Source organism: Nomascus leucogenys, chromosome 5 (assembly GCF_006542625.1).
Source record: "Nomascus leucogenys isolate Asia chromosome 5, Asia_NLE_v1, whole genome shotgun sequence".
NCBI lineage: Eukaryota > Metazoa > Chordata > Mammalia > Primates > Hylobatidae > Nomascus > Nomascus leucogenys.
This window is the reverse complement of record NC_044385.1, coordinates 22,238,444-22,254,213: the sequence shown is the minus strand read 5'-3', so window position 1 is coordinate 22,254,213 and position 15,770 is coordinate 22,238,444. Positions and strand designations below refer to the sequence as shown.

Genomic DNA, 15,770 nt, shown 5'->3' with positions numbered 1-15,770 from the left:
GAATGGAGGAAGGGGCTGCCATGGCTGGCCTGCATCGAGTGTCCTGACAGTCTGGTAACATGCAGAGCATTGTTTTGCGCTTGTCAGCTGTTGCCCAGGGATGCCTGTGTGATAAATGAATAATGGGCTCCACAGGGCTCTCCTTACACTAAAAAATTCAGTGCATATGGTTCTGGCCAGTTTTCTATCCCATCCTATCTTTTGGTCACTCTGGAAGTACATTTGTTCCCTGGGCCATAAAAAACAATATTACAGCTTTTAGGAGAGAATTGAGGCCAACAATTCAGAGCATCAGTCTTTAGGGACATGACATAAAGAAATCATATTTGAAACCTGGATGCAAGATCATCTAGAAAAGTACCCAGGATCAATGGGGTGGGAGAGTGGAAATAAAGAAAAATAATTTAACAAAGGTTGCTCCCTTGAATACATAAAGACCCAAACTTACTTATTTTATTTTATTTTATTTATTTTTTGAGACAGAGTCTCACTGTTGCCCAGGTTGGAGTGCAGTGGCACGATAATGATAGCCTCAAATTCCTGGGCTCAAGAGATCTTCCTGCCTCAGCTTCTAGAATAGCTGGAACTACAAGTGCATGCCACCAGGCCTAGCTAATTATAAAAAAAAAATTTTTTTTAGAGGCAGGGTCCCAATAGGTGCTTGGGCTGCTCTTGAACTCCTGAGCTCAAGTGATCCTCCCATCTTGGCCTCCCAAAGCACCGGGATTACAACCCTGAACCACTGCACCTGTCTGGCTCAAACTTGCTCATTTTTAACTGGTAATCATTTCAGAAATTTTATGAGAGAGAGAGAGACAGAAAGCAGAGGATGCTCCTAGGCCTGTACATACAACAAGTTGGCCGTGGAGTCATAGTAATCTGGGGCCAGTCCTCTATAAAATAGTAATAATAACTGTATCTACCTCATGAGGTTGTTGTGAGACATATCTACAGCAATACAGAAGTTGCTTAGTGCAACGTCAGGCACAGAGTAAGTGGTAATCAATGCTAGCTGGTATTATTCTTCCTCAATTCTTCAGACACTGATTCACTACCCTCACTGCAGGGAAAGAGTTAAAACTAGACATATTTAGCTGGAACAACTAGGAAAATTGAGCAGAAAATCTTTCCAAAAGGTTTTGACTTGGAGAAAGGAGGTTTATGGTTCTGGTCCCTAAAAGCTATGGCCTAGCAGGGGACAGTCTCTGCCCAGCAGGAGAGAAACCCTACCGTCACTGAGGCTGTTAGCAGAAGGCTGTTCTCTTAAGAATGGAGGCTGGAAGGGCCTTTTGGTCTTTGGATAGTTCAAAGCATTTCTCAAAGCTTTGCTAGTGGGGCAAGAAATACCCAGTAAAACCTGAAATAGCCCCTGCCAGGGCTGATGGCCAACAGCTGTGGGAATGGCAGCTGCTGTGACCCACGTCACTGCACCTGACCCAGGCATGGGGATCCCTGACAAGTGGTCATGAGAGTCTCATATTTTTAATCTGTCTGGAAGCCAATAGGAGGTGTAAGGAAGCCAGATTCTGATCCCAAACAGTGGCATCCAATCAATTTGCGTAAATTTCTCATCGTGATCCCTTCCTCCTTACCATGGAGTTGGAGAGAAAGGGAGAATTCTCACACTTTGGCAATATGAAAGGACTTCTGTAATCCTATTTTCAGGACAGTTTTCCTTCCTTTTAAAAATTCAGGTTGGCTGGGCTTGGTGGCTCATGCCTGTAATCCCAGCACTTTGGGAGGCCAAGGTGGGCGGATCACGAGGTCAGGAGATCAAGACCATCCTGGCTAACACTGTGAAAACCCGTCTCTACTAAAAAATACAAAAAATTAGCCTGGCATGGTGGCGGGTGCCTGTAGTCCCACCTACTTAGGAGGCTGAGGCAGGAGAATGGTATGAACTCGGGAGGCGGAGCTTGCAGTGAGCCGAGATCGCACCACTACACTCCAGCCTGGGTGACAGAGCCAGACTCCATCTCAAAAAAAAAAAAAATCTGCCTGTAATCCCATCACTCTGGGAGGCCGAGGCGGGTGGATCATAAGATCAGGAGTTCAAGACCAGCCTGGCCAAGATGGTGAAACCCCGTCTCTAATAAAAATACAAAAAAATTAGCCGGGCGTGGTGGTGGGCACCTGTAATCCAGCTGAGGCAGAGAATTGCTTGAACCCAGGAGTCAGAGCTTGCAGTGAGCCGAGATCGCACAACTGCACTCCAGCCTGGGTGAAAAAACGAGACCCCATCTCAAAAAAAAAAAAAAATTCAGATAAATTTTTCATCAGAATAGAATTCTATACCTGGGGCCCTCTGAATACTGTTTTGAATGTTGAACATCATTTGAGGTGAAATAGTGATGCTAACTCACATTTATTAAGCATTTACAATATGTCTTGCACCCCTGCAGGCACTTTATATCTATTTAATTTAATCTTATAAAGCTTATCTCTAATACCAAGGTTACATACTAGTGAGTGCCAAAGGTGGAATCCAACCCACCTTTTTCTTTTCTTTTTTCATTTTTTTTTTTTTTTTTTGCAATGGTGTCTCACTCTGCCACCCAGGCTGGAGTGCAGTGGCACGAGTTTGGTTCACTGCAACGTTCGCTTCCTGGGTTCAAGTGACTCTCTGGCCTCAGCCTCCTGAGTAGCTGGGATTACAGGTGTGTGCCACCAGGCCTAGCTAATTTTTGTATTTTTAGTAGAGACGAGGTATCACCATGTTGGCCAGGCTGGTCTTGAACCATTGACCTCAAGGGATCCGCCTGCTTCAGGCTCTCAAAATTCTGGGATTACAGGTGTGAGCCACTGTGCCTGGCCTAACTCACCTTTTTCTTTATAGAAATCTGCCTGGTTTTTGAATGAAGTCTTGAAACATTTTTTTCCTTCTTAAAAGTATTTTATAAAGTATTTTGATTATAAAAATAATGTATGCTTATAATAGAAATTTTGGAAAATGCAAAATGTGTAAAGAAGTAGTAATTCTACTACTCCACATATAACTGCTATTAATATTTTAAATTTTCCTAAGGTATTTTTCTGCACATATATTGGTAATATTTCTTTTTTCTCCAAATTGTGATCTTAAAACTTTTAGACTTTCCAAAGATTTTTTAAACTTCTTTGAAATACCAGGAAGCCCATCTAACCCAGTGAAGCAAGTATGGACTTTTGAAGTTCAAACATAGTTTAGAAAATTGACCACACGGTTTCCAAGAGGAAACTAAAATTGGCAAAATGCCCTTTTCCACCCTGATAGGGGCTTTAAGTGCCTAACCATTTGTTTTGCTGGCAGCAGGACCACTTTTTAGTGGCAACCAATGACTATTAGTGCCAATAAAAGTTCTTAAACCCCTTACAGCATTAATCATGCTCCAGATGTTACAAAAGTTGAGTGACTGAAAATGTACATACATTAAAGTCTTCAGCTGCTGCCTCAAGGTCATGGGGATTTCAGCTTCATTCTCTTAATTCAGAGTTAACCCAGACCCCATCGGTGAGATTTCAGCCTCATTATAAACCACAGAGGCTTCATTTTTGCCTATATTTCAGCATTTTCTATTTTCCTTTGGCCACTCTTATAGTGTATGTGTTCCTTTAAAACATCTCCTCTTTGATGAATAGTCCTTCCTGGGGCCCTTTTGTAGGCATGAGAGATTATACTCTGTTTTGATTCTATCTTTGCCCCTGAGATACAAACCAGTAGCATTCTTCCCACTTTGTCTGATCAAATGGAATTATTTTTAGAAGAAGCTGCTGTGTTTGAAAGACAGCTTACAATCTTAAAAAAGCCCTTTACATTGCAGACATATGGGCTTCTTGACAGTGTGTGTCTAGAATTGCAATGTTTTCTCTGCCCAGAGGACTACCTTTGAATTCACCCTTTCTGCTTGTGTGTGTCTGTAAAGATAAATGAATTGCTTTGGCACTGAATATGGTAACTGTAGCGTGCATCATTTCTGACAACTACTTCCTGAACTTCTTCCCTGAATTTTGTACGAGCTGTTCTCATTGGTTCTCCGCAGAGCTCGTGGCACAGAGGAAAATGGACATCAGGTATCGGTAGCAGGCTGGCGACTGTGGCTTTTACACATTGCTTCACACAACCCTGTCCAGGAGTTTTACACACTCACTAAACAAACAGAAGGCACCATCCAATTCACTGGAGCCCCGTTGGATAAATACGGAAAGAATGTGGGAGCTATGTCATGAACCACAATGGTTTTGAGTTCTGTGTAATTTGAAGACGAGATTCCTTTGCTGTGTGTCACCTCCCATATTACCACTGTCGCCCAACATTTCGTAACCATCAACTCTTTGCCAGTGCCCACATGCAAAGATGGGTTTGTATTAAAAAATAAATGAGAACAGCACATTCTGATGTGGTGTAGTATATCAGCATTTTCCACGAAGCCTCGTCGCCGGCCTTTCCCTTTTAGGAAACAAAGGACCCGTGACAGAGCCTACTTATCCCGTTACAGCTCCTGGTGAGAAGGGCAAAGCATGTCAGAAATAATAGAAAAGCCTTTTTCCTTTGAAATATCTAAATGTTCAAAGATGGGAACAGCCGCAGCGGGGAGAATACTGTGCTATGCAAGTTGATCTGATTTTGTGGACCATCCATTTCCAATTGGGAAGCTCACTTACTTTCAACTTGAAGCATCAGAAAACCAGACTCACAGCAGCTTCAGCCTATAGGGGTTTATTTTTCTCATGTAACAAGAAGAACAGAAGTGGACAGTCCAGGCCGAGTTCTCAAGGACTCAGTTTCTTTCTGTCCCATCAACCTTACCATGTTGGATTGTCATCTTTGTGCTTGTTGCCTCATGGTGGCAAGATGGCTGCAGCACCTCTGGGACTCACGACTGATTTTTAAGGTAGGAAGAAGGGGACAGGACTGTACTAGCCAGACAGCCTCCTTTCATCTGGAAAGCAAAAGGTTTCCCTGAATCCTCAGCAGATTTCTGCTGTCTTCCCATTGGCCAGATCTGTGTCACATGGTCACTTTTAATAGGTTTAAAAATGAGTTTTTCCTGGGAATATTGCTGGCTTGAACTAAACTGTGGTTCTGTTAGTGCAAAAGAAGAGTGGGTGGAGTTTGGTCACATACCTCACACAGCTGCTCTTCTTAAGATGCTACTTAGAGGATGGTAGGGACTGAGACGAGGAGGCAGAAGGAGCATAGCGACCTGTTTGGAGATGTAAGTGACTGTCTACATCGTGTGTTCGTAGAGCCATGGGAATCACAAATAACTCTTGTGATAGGATAGCAGCCCCAAACTTTTTGTTCACATGCAAAAATCTCTGTAATGAATTGTTAGTTACCTGTTACAATTATTATGAAAATCTGCTGTGTTTAAATTATTGAGAAAGTAAAAGTATGATTTTTAAAAGGTAAATCTGACCATTTTGCCCACCCCTGGCTTAAAACCCCTTGAGAGATTTCCATAGCTCTTGAGATAAAATGCACCGTTCTTGGCATGGGCTCTAGAGACCTGCAGGACACTATTTCAGCAGCCTCCTGTGTGTCTCTCTGCTCCAGGGCTCTCTCTCTGTCCCTCCTTTTCCCTAGAACCCTCTTTCTGCATTTGGGGCCTGGCAGCTCCTGCTTATTCTTCAGCTCTAAGATGAAAGGTTCCTTAGAGAAGCATTCCCTTACCCATCAGCCTAGCTTTGGGCACCCCAGTAGGAGCACTGAGTATTCTGATCTTCTCCTTAGCATTAATTTTTAATTTTTATTTATTTTATTTTTGAGATGGGGTTTCACTTTTGTTGCCCAGGTTGGAGTGCAGTGGCACGATCTCAGCTCACTGCAACCTCCACCTCCCGGATTCAAGCAATTCTCTGCCTCAGCCTCCCAAGTAGCTGGGATTACAGGTGCCCACCACCATGCCCGGCTAATTTTTTTGTATTTTTAGTAGAGATGGGGTTTCACCATGTTGGCCAGGCTGGTCTTGAACTCCTGATGTCAGGTGATCCACCTGCCTTGGCCTCCCAAAGTGCTGGGATTACAGGCATGAGCCACCATGCCCAGTGGTATTTATTTTTATAATTAATTATAAAAATTAATTAATTTTCAGTAAATTGTTTCGATTCTGCTTTCCCTGCTAGAATGTTAACTTTATGAAGGCCCCGTTGTTCTTTCTTCCTACTTGATTTGTAGCACCTAGTTGGGTGCCTGCTATGTAGTAAGCACTTAAAAAAATGTGTACTGAATGAATGAAATGAAATTTTAAAAGTATGAAGCTGCTTTGTTGATACCACATATTGGTGCCCATCAAAATACTGTCCTCAAACTGGTGTTGGCCTGCAAACTCTTCACTATTCATCTGCAACAAGGTAAGTCAGAAATTTAGAGGATTTAGAAACTCTTATAACAATTATCAAATTGTTTGTATGCAATGATTAGGAAATTTTTTCTTTTTTGAGACAGGGTCCTGCTCTGTCACCCAGGCTGGGGTGCAGTGGCACAATCAAAGCTCACTGCAATCTTGAACTCCTGGGCTCAAGTGATCCTCTTGCCTCATCCTTCTGAATAGCAGCTAGGACTATAGGTGTGAGCCACCACACCCAGCTAATTCTTTTTTTTTTTTTTTTTTTTTTTTTAAGAGATGGGGATCTCATGTTGCCCAGGCTGGTCTTGAACTCCTGGGCTCAAGGGATTCTCCCACCTCAGCCTCCCAAAATGCTGGATTTACAAGTGTAAGCCATTGTGCCTAGCCAGATTTTTTTTGTTTTGTTTTGTTTTTTTAGACAGAGTTTTGCCCTTGTCGCCCAGGCTGGAGTGCAATAGCACAATCTGAGCTCATTGCAACCACTGCTTCCCGGGTTCAAGCAATTCTCCTGCCTCAGCCTCCCGAGTAGCTGGGATTACAGGCACCCGCCACCATGCCCAGCTAATTTTTTGTATTTTTAATAGAGACGGGGATTCACCATGTTGGCCAGGCTGGTCTTGGACTCCTGACCTCAGGTGATTTACCCACCTCAGCCTCTCAAAGTGCTGGGATTACAGGCATGAACCACCATGGCTGGCCCCCAGAAATTTTTAAAAATAAAATCAAATTGGCCGGGTGTGGTGGCTCGCCCCTGTAATCCCAGCACTTTGGGAGGCTGAGGCAGGCAGATCATGAGGTCAGGAGATCGAGACCACCCTGGCTAACACGGTAAAACCCCATCTCTACTGAAAAAACACAAAAAATTAGCCAGGTATGGTGGCGGGCGCCTGTAGTCCCAGCTACTTGGGAGGCTGAGGCAGGAGAATGGCGTGAACCCGGGAGGCGGAGCCTGCAGTGAGCTGAGATCACACCACTGCACTCCAGCCTGGGTGACACAGCGAGACTCCGTCTCAAAAAAGAAAAGAAATCAAATTAGTCCTTTGCACAGTTTGAGAAACACTGCTATGGGTTAGATACTGCAAACTATCATTACACTAATAAAATGTAAACATTTCTGAAGCTTCAGGAGCTCAGAAGCCACTGTCAGCAGCATGGGAAGCCGGCAGGTCAACAACAACCTCCTGCAAGAGGGAAACCATATAGCCCCCACACCCCCCACTTCCTGAGTGGAATCCTAACTCCTTAACTTCCCAGCAAGTTATTTAACCCAGCTGCCTCAGTTTCCTCATGTGTAAATGGGGATTATAAAAGAACCTTCTTCACAGTGTTATTTTGAAAGATTACGTGGGGGCAACTATATGCAAAGCGTTTAGTGCAGAATCTGTCTCCAGTATACACTAGCTAAGCATCTGCTATTATTATTACTTGCAAACCATTTTGCAAAAAAATAAAAGAAGATTTAAAAAAAAACAGTTTTGATTAAAATAACACCTCAAATATAACAGCACATTGAACAGAGATGGTATCAAGCCTACACTGAGAGCAAAGTGCCTGCTGGGAGGATATGCAGTTGTGTGTGCCTGAGGCCTGGCTCTGACCTCATATCAAGGAAAATATTTGCACGGCAGAGCTGTTATATTCATGCGTGATTCTTTTTTCTTTTCTTTCTTTTTTTTTTTTTTTTTTTTTGAGACAGAGTCTTACTCTGTGGCCCAGGCTGGAGTGCAGTGGTGCTATCTTAGCTCACTACAAGCTCCGCCTCCCGGGTTCACGCCATTCTCCTGCCTCAGCCTCCCAAGTAGCTGGGACTACAGGCAGCCGCCACCATATCTGGCTAATTTTTTGTGTTTTTTCAGTAGAGATGGGGTTTTACCGTGTTAGCCAGGATGGTCTCGATCTCCTGACCTCATGATCCGCCTGCCTTGGCCTCCCAAAGTGCTGGGATTACAGGTGTGAGTCACTGTGCCCAACCTCTTTTTTTTTTTTTTTTTTTGAGATGGAGTTTCACTCTTGTTGCCCAGGCTAGAGTGCAATGGTGTGACCTTGGCTGACTGCAACCTCCTCCTCCCGGGTTCAAGTGAGTCTCCTGTCTTAGCCTCTGGAGTAGCTGGGATTACAGGCACACAATACCATGCCCGGCTAATCTTTTGTATTTTCAGTAGAGACAGGGTTTCACCTTGTTGGCCAGACTGGTTGCGAACTCCCGACCTCAGGTGATCCACTCTCCTTGGCCTCCCAGTGCTGGGATTACAGGCATAAGCCACCGAGCCCAGCCTCATGCATAATTCTTATAGGGGAAAACTCGCAAACTGAACAGAGAGAGAGAGGGATGACTCTTTTTTTGTTTTTTCATTACTATTATATTTTTTTCTAACTCAGGAAATGGCTGAAATTCTATCATTAAGACTGCAGGCTGAGTGCAGTGGCTCACGCCATCCCAGCACTTTTGGGAGGCCGAGGCGGGCGGATCACCTGAGGTCAGGAGTTGGAAACCAGCCTGGCCAACATGGTAGTCTCTACTAAAAATACAAAATTAGCTGGGCATGGTGGCGCATGCCTGTAATCCCAGCTACTCGGGAGGCTGAGGCAGGAGAATCGCTTGAACCCGGGAGTCAGAGGTTGCAGTGAGCCAGGATCACTCCACTACACTCCAGCCTGGGCAACAATAGCGAAACTCCATCTCAAAAAAAAAAAAAAAAATACAAAAAACAAAAAACAACAACAACAAAAAACTGCATCTTCTTAGTTGAAGTCTTTAATGTAAAATGCAAGTACAACTTAAATAGGTTACATTTTTAGTCCTTCTCAGTCATTTACACTTTAATGTGAAGAAAACCTCTGAAGGAATCTTAGATGGTAGAGGCCTTGCTCCTGTCTTACTGTAACCTGGCACTTGCCCCCCAACTCCACCTCCACTCCACAAAATCCCACCCATCATAGAGTTTAGCTTAGCTTGTACCTTAAGCTTCAAGATTTCTTTGCCCGTTCCAGCCTGGCTGTTCTCTCTCTTCCCTGGTAGGAAGCACAGTCTGTGCCACATAACTTGGCACTTATATTCTGCCATCCACTGTTCAGTAGAGTTCTGTGTGTTTATCTTAGTCACACCTCTGAGTTCAGAGGCCACTTTTTGATAATTCTTCCTTCCCCATCACCGGGCTGCACACAGAACAGGTGCTCAATAAACCCTTGTTGGACGATGGGGAAGGTGAGGCAGAAACCTGGGGCATATGTGTCAGTAGAGAGTAGGGGCAAGCCTCGAATGTGAGCTGGACTAAGTCATTTGTGACCTTAAAGAAAGCGTGTTCGGCTGGGCACGGTAGCTCACGCTTGTAATCCCAGCACTTTGGGAGGCCGAGGCAGGCGGATCACGAGGTCAGGAGATTGAGACCATCCTGGCTAACACGGTGAAACCCCGTTTCTACTAAAAATGCAAAAAATTAGCCGGGCATGGTGGCGAGCGCCTGTGGTCCCAGCTACTTGGGAGGCTGAGGCAGGAGAATGGTGTGAACCCAGGAGGCAGAGCTTACAGTGAGCCGAGATCACGCCACTGCACTCCAGCCTGGGCGACAGAGCGAGACTCTGTCTCAAAAAAAAAAAAAAAAAAAAGAGAGAGAGAGAGAAAGCGTGTTCAATATAGATGGGAAGGAGAGGGGGCCAGGAGGAAAGAGTGAGAGGGTGAAAACAATGATGGAGGCAGAAAGTATAGTGGGAAATCCCTTTTAAAATAATTTGTTGGCCAGATGCAGTGGCTCACACCTGTAATCCCAGCACTTGGGGAGGCCAGGGTGGGCAGATCGCTCATACCCAGGAATTCGAGACCAGCCTGGGCAACATAGTGAAACCCTGTCTCTGCAAAAAATACAAAAATTATCCAGGCATGGTGGCACATGCCTGTGGTCCCAGCTACTTGGGAGGCTGAGGCAGGAGGATCACTTGGGCCCAGCAGCTAGGGATTGCAGTGAGCTTTGATCACACTGCTGCACTCCGGCCTGGGTGACAGGAGTGAGGCCCTGTATCAAAAAGAAAAAGAAAAGAAAAATTCACAATGTTTTCAAGATAGAAGAGACTTCATTCAGCTGGTGTATCTGTAGAAAGGAAGGAGACCACAGAAAGGACGCTATTAAATGGGAAGAGAAGGGGACAATGGGTGCATGATTGTTCCTAAGAGGCATAGCACCAAGGGTTCTCATAGAAGGGCTAACCTTGGCTGGAAGGAGGGACCCCTCCTCTTCTGACGCAGAAAGGAAGGCAAGGTGGGTAAGTGATGATACATTGATGCTGAGGGGTGGACAAGAAATGAATGAGGGAGGGAGCTGGTAGACTTGACCTCAGAAGAGAGAGAATCCACGTTCTTCTCTTCCAAAGGAAGGTCACCCCACCTCTTCTCTCCTCCACCCCTGGCTCAGAGTTTGAGGCTTGGCAGTGGAAAGAATGTGTGGGTCAGTGATGAGCTGTCAGAAAAGAGGTGCTTAAAAAGCTTACGCAGTAACCTCCAAGGACCAGGTTTCTACTGGCTACATGGATATGTAGAAGAACCAGGGGCCCATTCATTCACCCAGCAATCACGTGTCCTCCATTTATCTACCAAACATTCACGTGTCCTCCATTTATTCACCCAACAATCACCTGTCCTCCATTCATTCACCCAACAATCACTTGTCCTCCATTTATTCACCCAGCAATCACATGTCCTCCATTGATTCACCCAGCAATCACATGTCCAGCCCCTACCTTGAGCCAGGTGCTACTTAGAGCCTTGTTCAGCAGTGAACAAAAGAGGCTGAGTCCCTTCATCATGGAGTTCGTAGACTAGATGAGAAGACAGGCAAACAGGCAGTTGGGGCACAGTGTGGGGAATGTTACAGTAGGGTAAATAAGGGGAGCTGTCGGGGAGATGGCCCCAGTGGTAACAAAAACTCAAGGCTGCAAAGATTAATCTATTTAGAGTGAGTGGCAGAATCAAAGGCCCAAAGACAAGAAGGAAGCTGGCTTTTTGGAAAGTAAAAGTGGAGCTGTGTGGCTGGAGCGAAGGGTAGGTGGCGAAGAAGAGAAAAGACCTGAGGTTGGAGAGGTAAGCAAGGGCTGATCACAGGGAGCAGAGCTTGCCCCTCCAGTCCCACCCAACCTGTCTAGAGTCTGCGTTTTATCCTGCAGAAGGGAGGGAGTTGGAAACAAGAAGGCCAGTTACAAGAGAGTAGTGACTGTGTAAGTGAAAAGAAACAAATGGAGTTGAGAGATTTATAGGCAGGATAATGGACAGGCCTTGTTAATTGATTGGATAAAGAAGAAGTAAAGGGAGACTCTCAAGTTTCTAGCGTGGGCAACTGGGTCAAGGGAGATGCCGTTCACTGAAATAGGAAACAGGAGGAAGGACTAGTTTATAGGGGAAGATGAAGAGCTTATTTTGAGCATGTGGATGTTGAGAGGCCTGTGGGGAATGTAAATGGGGAATGGCAGCAGACAGCTGGATTTATGTGTCTGGAGCCTGGAAGAGAGGTCTGGACTGGCGGCACTGGATGATTGATCTCCAGCTTTGGATGATAATGGAAGCCTCAGAATCATTGGGATGAACCAGAGGAGAGGAAAGAGTAAGAAAAGAACAAAACGAGGGCTAGACCAGCAGAGAATACTTAGGGATGAGCAGAAGCTGAAGAACTCACAAAGGGAGAGGAGTCCACACAGGACACTGGGAGGAGGGGCTGGGAAAGTAGGAGTTAAAGAGCGGGACGTCCTGAAGTCAAGGGATGAAAAGGACATCAAAGGGGGAGCAATAAGCAACTTGGGAAGCTACTGAGAGGTCAAGGAAGAAAAGACTCAAGGCAGTCACTGGATCAAGCCACAGGGAGGTTTTAGTAACCTTGCTAAGACTGACTCCGAGGAGCGCTGGGTGGATGCAGAAAGGAACGGAGGAAAACAGCGTCACAGAGACAGTGAAGGCAAGCTACTCTCCAAAGATTGCAGTTGAGAAAGCATGACAGATGAAGGGGCAGGTGAGGTCAAGGAAAGTTCTTAATTACGTTGTCATTTTTAAAAATTGAAGTAAATTGTATTTGTTTATATGGTGATGGGTAGGAGGCTATAGAAGAAAGGCTGAAGGAACAGGCAGAGTGAATAACTGATAAGAGTGGAGTTTCTGAAGAGGCAAGATACCATGGAAGGCATTGGCCTTGGACAGAAATGATAAGAATAGTAACAGCAATATTAATAATTAAAGAAAGTTCCTTGTGCCAGGCACCATGTACCTTTTCCATTATCTCTGTTTGTTTGTTTGTTTGAGACAAGGTCTTGCTCAGTTGCCCAGGCTGGAGTGCAGTGGTGCAATCATGGCTCACTGCAGCCTCGATCTCAACTCCGTCTCAAAAAAAAAAAAAGTGGGGGACAATCTTTAACTGAGGCCCTCACAATTGCTCCATGTCACAGAGCTAATAAATGATGCAGCTGGGGCTCCTTCCATCCTTAACAGAGGAATAAAGGGGAAGATGGACTCAGGTGCAGTAACGTTGCAGGTTTGGTGACTGTGGGCATTGTCCTCTGATTACCTCTATCTCCTGTGAAGTAGGAGGTAGGGAGGTGGTGGTGGAGGGGTCAGTGGGAGGGAGAGGTTACCCAATCACCTGTAGTGAATGCTGTAACAGATGAGCAGCTGTGAGGGCCACATCTCCAGTAGCTCCGGCAGAAGAAGGAGGAGTCGGTGACACAGGACTGGGACTGGTTCTCACTTGTCTCTCCCTGTTTTTAACCTTCCAAACCTGAGGGAGGGCCTGCCTTAGAGGTGTACTAGCTGGAGTGCCAATTTAGTTCCAGAAAGGAAGAGGAATCTCTGGTTACCTGCCAATGTTAATACATGTCAGAACAATAGTTCTGCTTGGGTCCTGGAAAATTGTGGTGCAACACCCATGTCATTACCGTCCTTATGATTTTTCATAGGCTTTGTAGCAACTTTGTAATTTGTGCTGAATTTCATTGACATACCAAATCTCAACAGCACAATACTTTTTAGTTCTGAAATGTTTCATTCATTCCATCTTTCATTTATTCATTCCACAAATATTTATTGAGAGTCAGGCAGTGGTGGCCAATACATCCAATGTTCCTGTCCTCACAAACCAGGAAAACACACCTATTTTAACTAGACTAGATGTGTGTCCCATGAGGTCATGGGCTTTGATTATTTTATTCACTGCTTCATTCTGAGTGCCTGAAACAGTGCTTGGCATGTAAGGGATGCCCAATAAATGTTTGCAGAGGTGCATTTATCATGAAACTAAATGGAGTTTAAGCTTCATAGCCCCTCAGTTGCACTGTCCTCTTTCATGGCTCTGTGAGGGGACTACTGTGTGCTCTCATGGTAATCTGTTTTTATAAAAATTTCAAAGGTAAGATACTTTAACTAGTTCTCTGTCTCTACCCTAACTTCCCCTCCACCACTTTCCGCTGACGTCAATGACATTGGAGAGGCCATGGGCATTCTGGATATCCAGCTAAAAGGAAGTTGCATTGGGACTACATTTAGTATGGGATGTTGGGGACATATTTATGGGATGTGGGAGACGTATGTGGTATGCTGTCACTTAGGTAGATATGAAGTTATTGCTAGCTATATCAGTACAGGGATGACATCCAGGAATACTCCTTTACTCACTGTAAAGACCCACCTGGCATGTCATAAAGGTACAGGGTCAGATGTGATGTCACAAAATGAGCCTGTCCTGGGCTCCTGGCACTAGAAGTTTGGGGGTGGTAGAGAAACAAGAGCTTTTTTAAAAGAAGGCCTCCAAAATTGTCCAAGCTTCAGGCCCCTCAAAATGTGAATCTGCCCTTAACTGGATATGGATAAATCTAAATCAGCTCATACTTTATTTTCTGTCACATTTACAGACTACAGAGCCTAAGTCAAAGCTTGTTCTTGGACCCAGGAAATATGTCAAATCCTTCCAGTGAATGGTGTGTCTTCCTAAATGACGCACTTGTGAGAAGAGCTGGACCTACCTGTCTAAAGGACAGCTAGCTTCCAGCCCGATTTTCAGAGCTGATGTATCAAAATCGAATTCCTTTTACAGAATAGCCAAATAAATATTTTCACTGGCAAATTCTTCACACCAAATGCTGTACAAGCAAAATCATTATACCTTAGAATAATGACTGTATTATATTCATAGATTTCTAGTGATGTTCATTTATTCACTCACTCATTTGATAAATACACGAAGTCCTTACTACAAGTCAGGTATTGGGGGTAATACATTAACTAAGACACAGTCCCCTTCTTCAAAGAGTCTATGGGGGAGTGAGACATTTAAACAGGCGATGACAATCCGTGATTCACACTAAGATTGGGGGTGATGATGAGCACAGCATTTTCGAAGCACTTGGGTGGAGCTCCCACCTTGGCAAGGCAAGTCAGGGAATGCTTCTTGGAAAAGCTGAGTCAACCTCTTGGCAGGGATGCTGGAGCACTGGGTGGAGGGTGAACTGGATCAAAGGTTCCCAAGTCTGGCTGATCATCAGAATCACCTGGGGGAGCTTTGAGAGTCCCAGGCCTGCCCCCAACCTACTGACTCAGAATTTCAGTGGGGTGAATTTCAGGAATCTGTCTCTTAAAAAATAAAAGCATGCCTGGTGGGTTTTTGATCCACCAAATTTGGTGAAGCGGATGACTTGTGATTTTGGGGAGAGGGCCCAGGGCAGGAAGGGGTAGATAAAAAAGCCCACGGGAGACTGCAGAATGCCCTATGGAAGAGGCAGAGTAAGGAGGGGCTAAGGCACAGGTAGGCAGAGGAGACTTTCCAGGCAAGGGGAACAAGAACCTTCTACATGGGCTGTTTGAAGGAGCTCAGGCCCTTTTAGAACAGTCACTCAGCATGGCTGGCAGCTCACAGGGCCACTGGCTAACTCAGGTTCTGAAAATCATTTAGCAACATGATAGAGACCACAGAGGTGGCTGTGTCTCATGTCGGGGAAAGGGGGCAGGAATGCCTGCACTGTGGGGCAGGAAGGAAAAGGCTCAGACTGCCCCTGTGACCCTGCAGAGACTTTGGTCCCCTGAAAGTTTTGCACTAGTCCAACTTCCAATGCTCTGGTTTAAGAGACCTCCTTGTGTCATTTGCCCTTTTTTTTGAGATGGTCTTGCTCTGTTGCCCAGGCTGTAGAGCAGTGGTGTGATCACAGCTCACTGCAGCCTTGACCTCCCAGGCTCAAGCTATCCTCCCACCTCAGCCTCCCGAGTAGCTGGGACCACAAGCATGCACCACCACACATTTTTGTATTTTTTGTAGGTATGGGTTTTTACCATGTTGACCAGGCTGGTCTCAAATTCCTGGGCTAAAGCAATCTTCCTGCCTTTGCCTTCCAAAGTGCTGGGATTATAGGTGTGAGCCACCACACCCAGCCTTTTTTTTCTTTTTTTATTTTTATATATGTATATATTTTATATATATATAT

The 15,770-nt window shown here is 45.0% G+C and overlaps 1 long non-coding RNA gene across 1 annotated transcript in view; it reads left to right on the top strand.

Annotated features, from left to right (window-relative positions):
- The first annotated feature begins 4,366 nt into the window (after nucleotides 1-4,366).
- The window catches only part of LOC105739723, a 54,298-nt gene continuing 42,894 nt past the window's right edge, over nucleotides 4,367-15,770 (top strand). The window contains exon 1 of the long non-coding RNA XR_001115665.2: nucleotides 4,367-4,871. This is a non-coding gene — a long non-coding RNA (uncharacterized LOC105739723). The remainder of the gene's footprint in view (nucleotides 4,872-15,770) is intronic.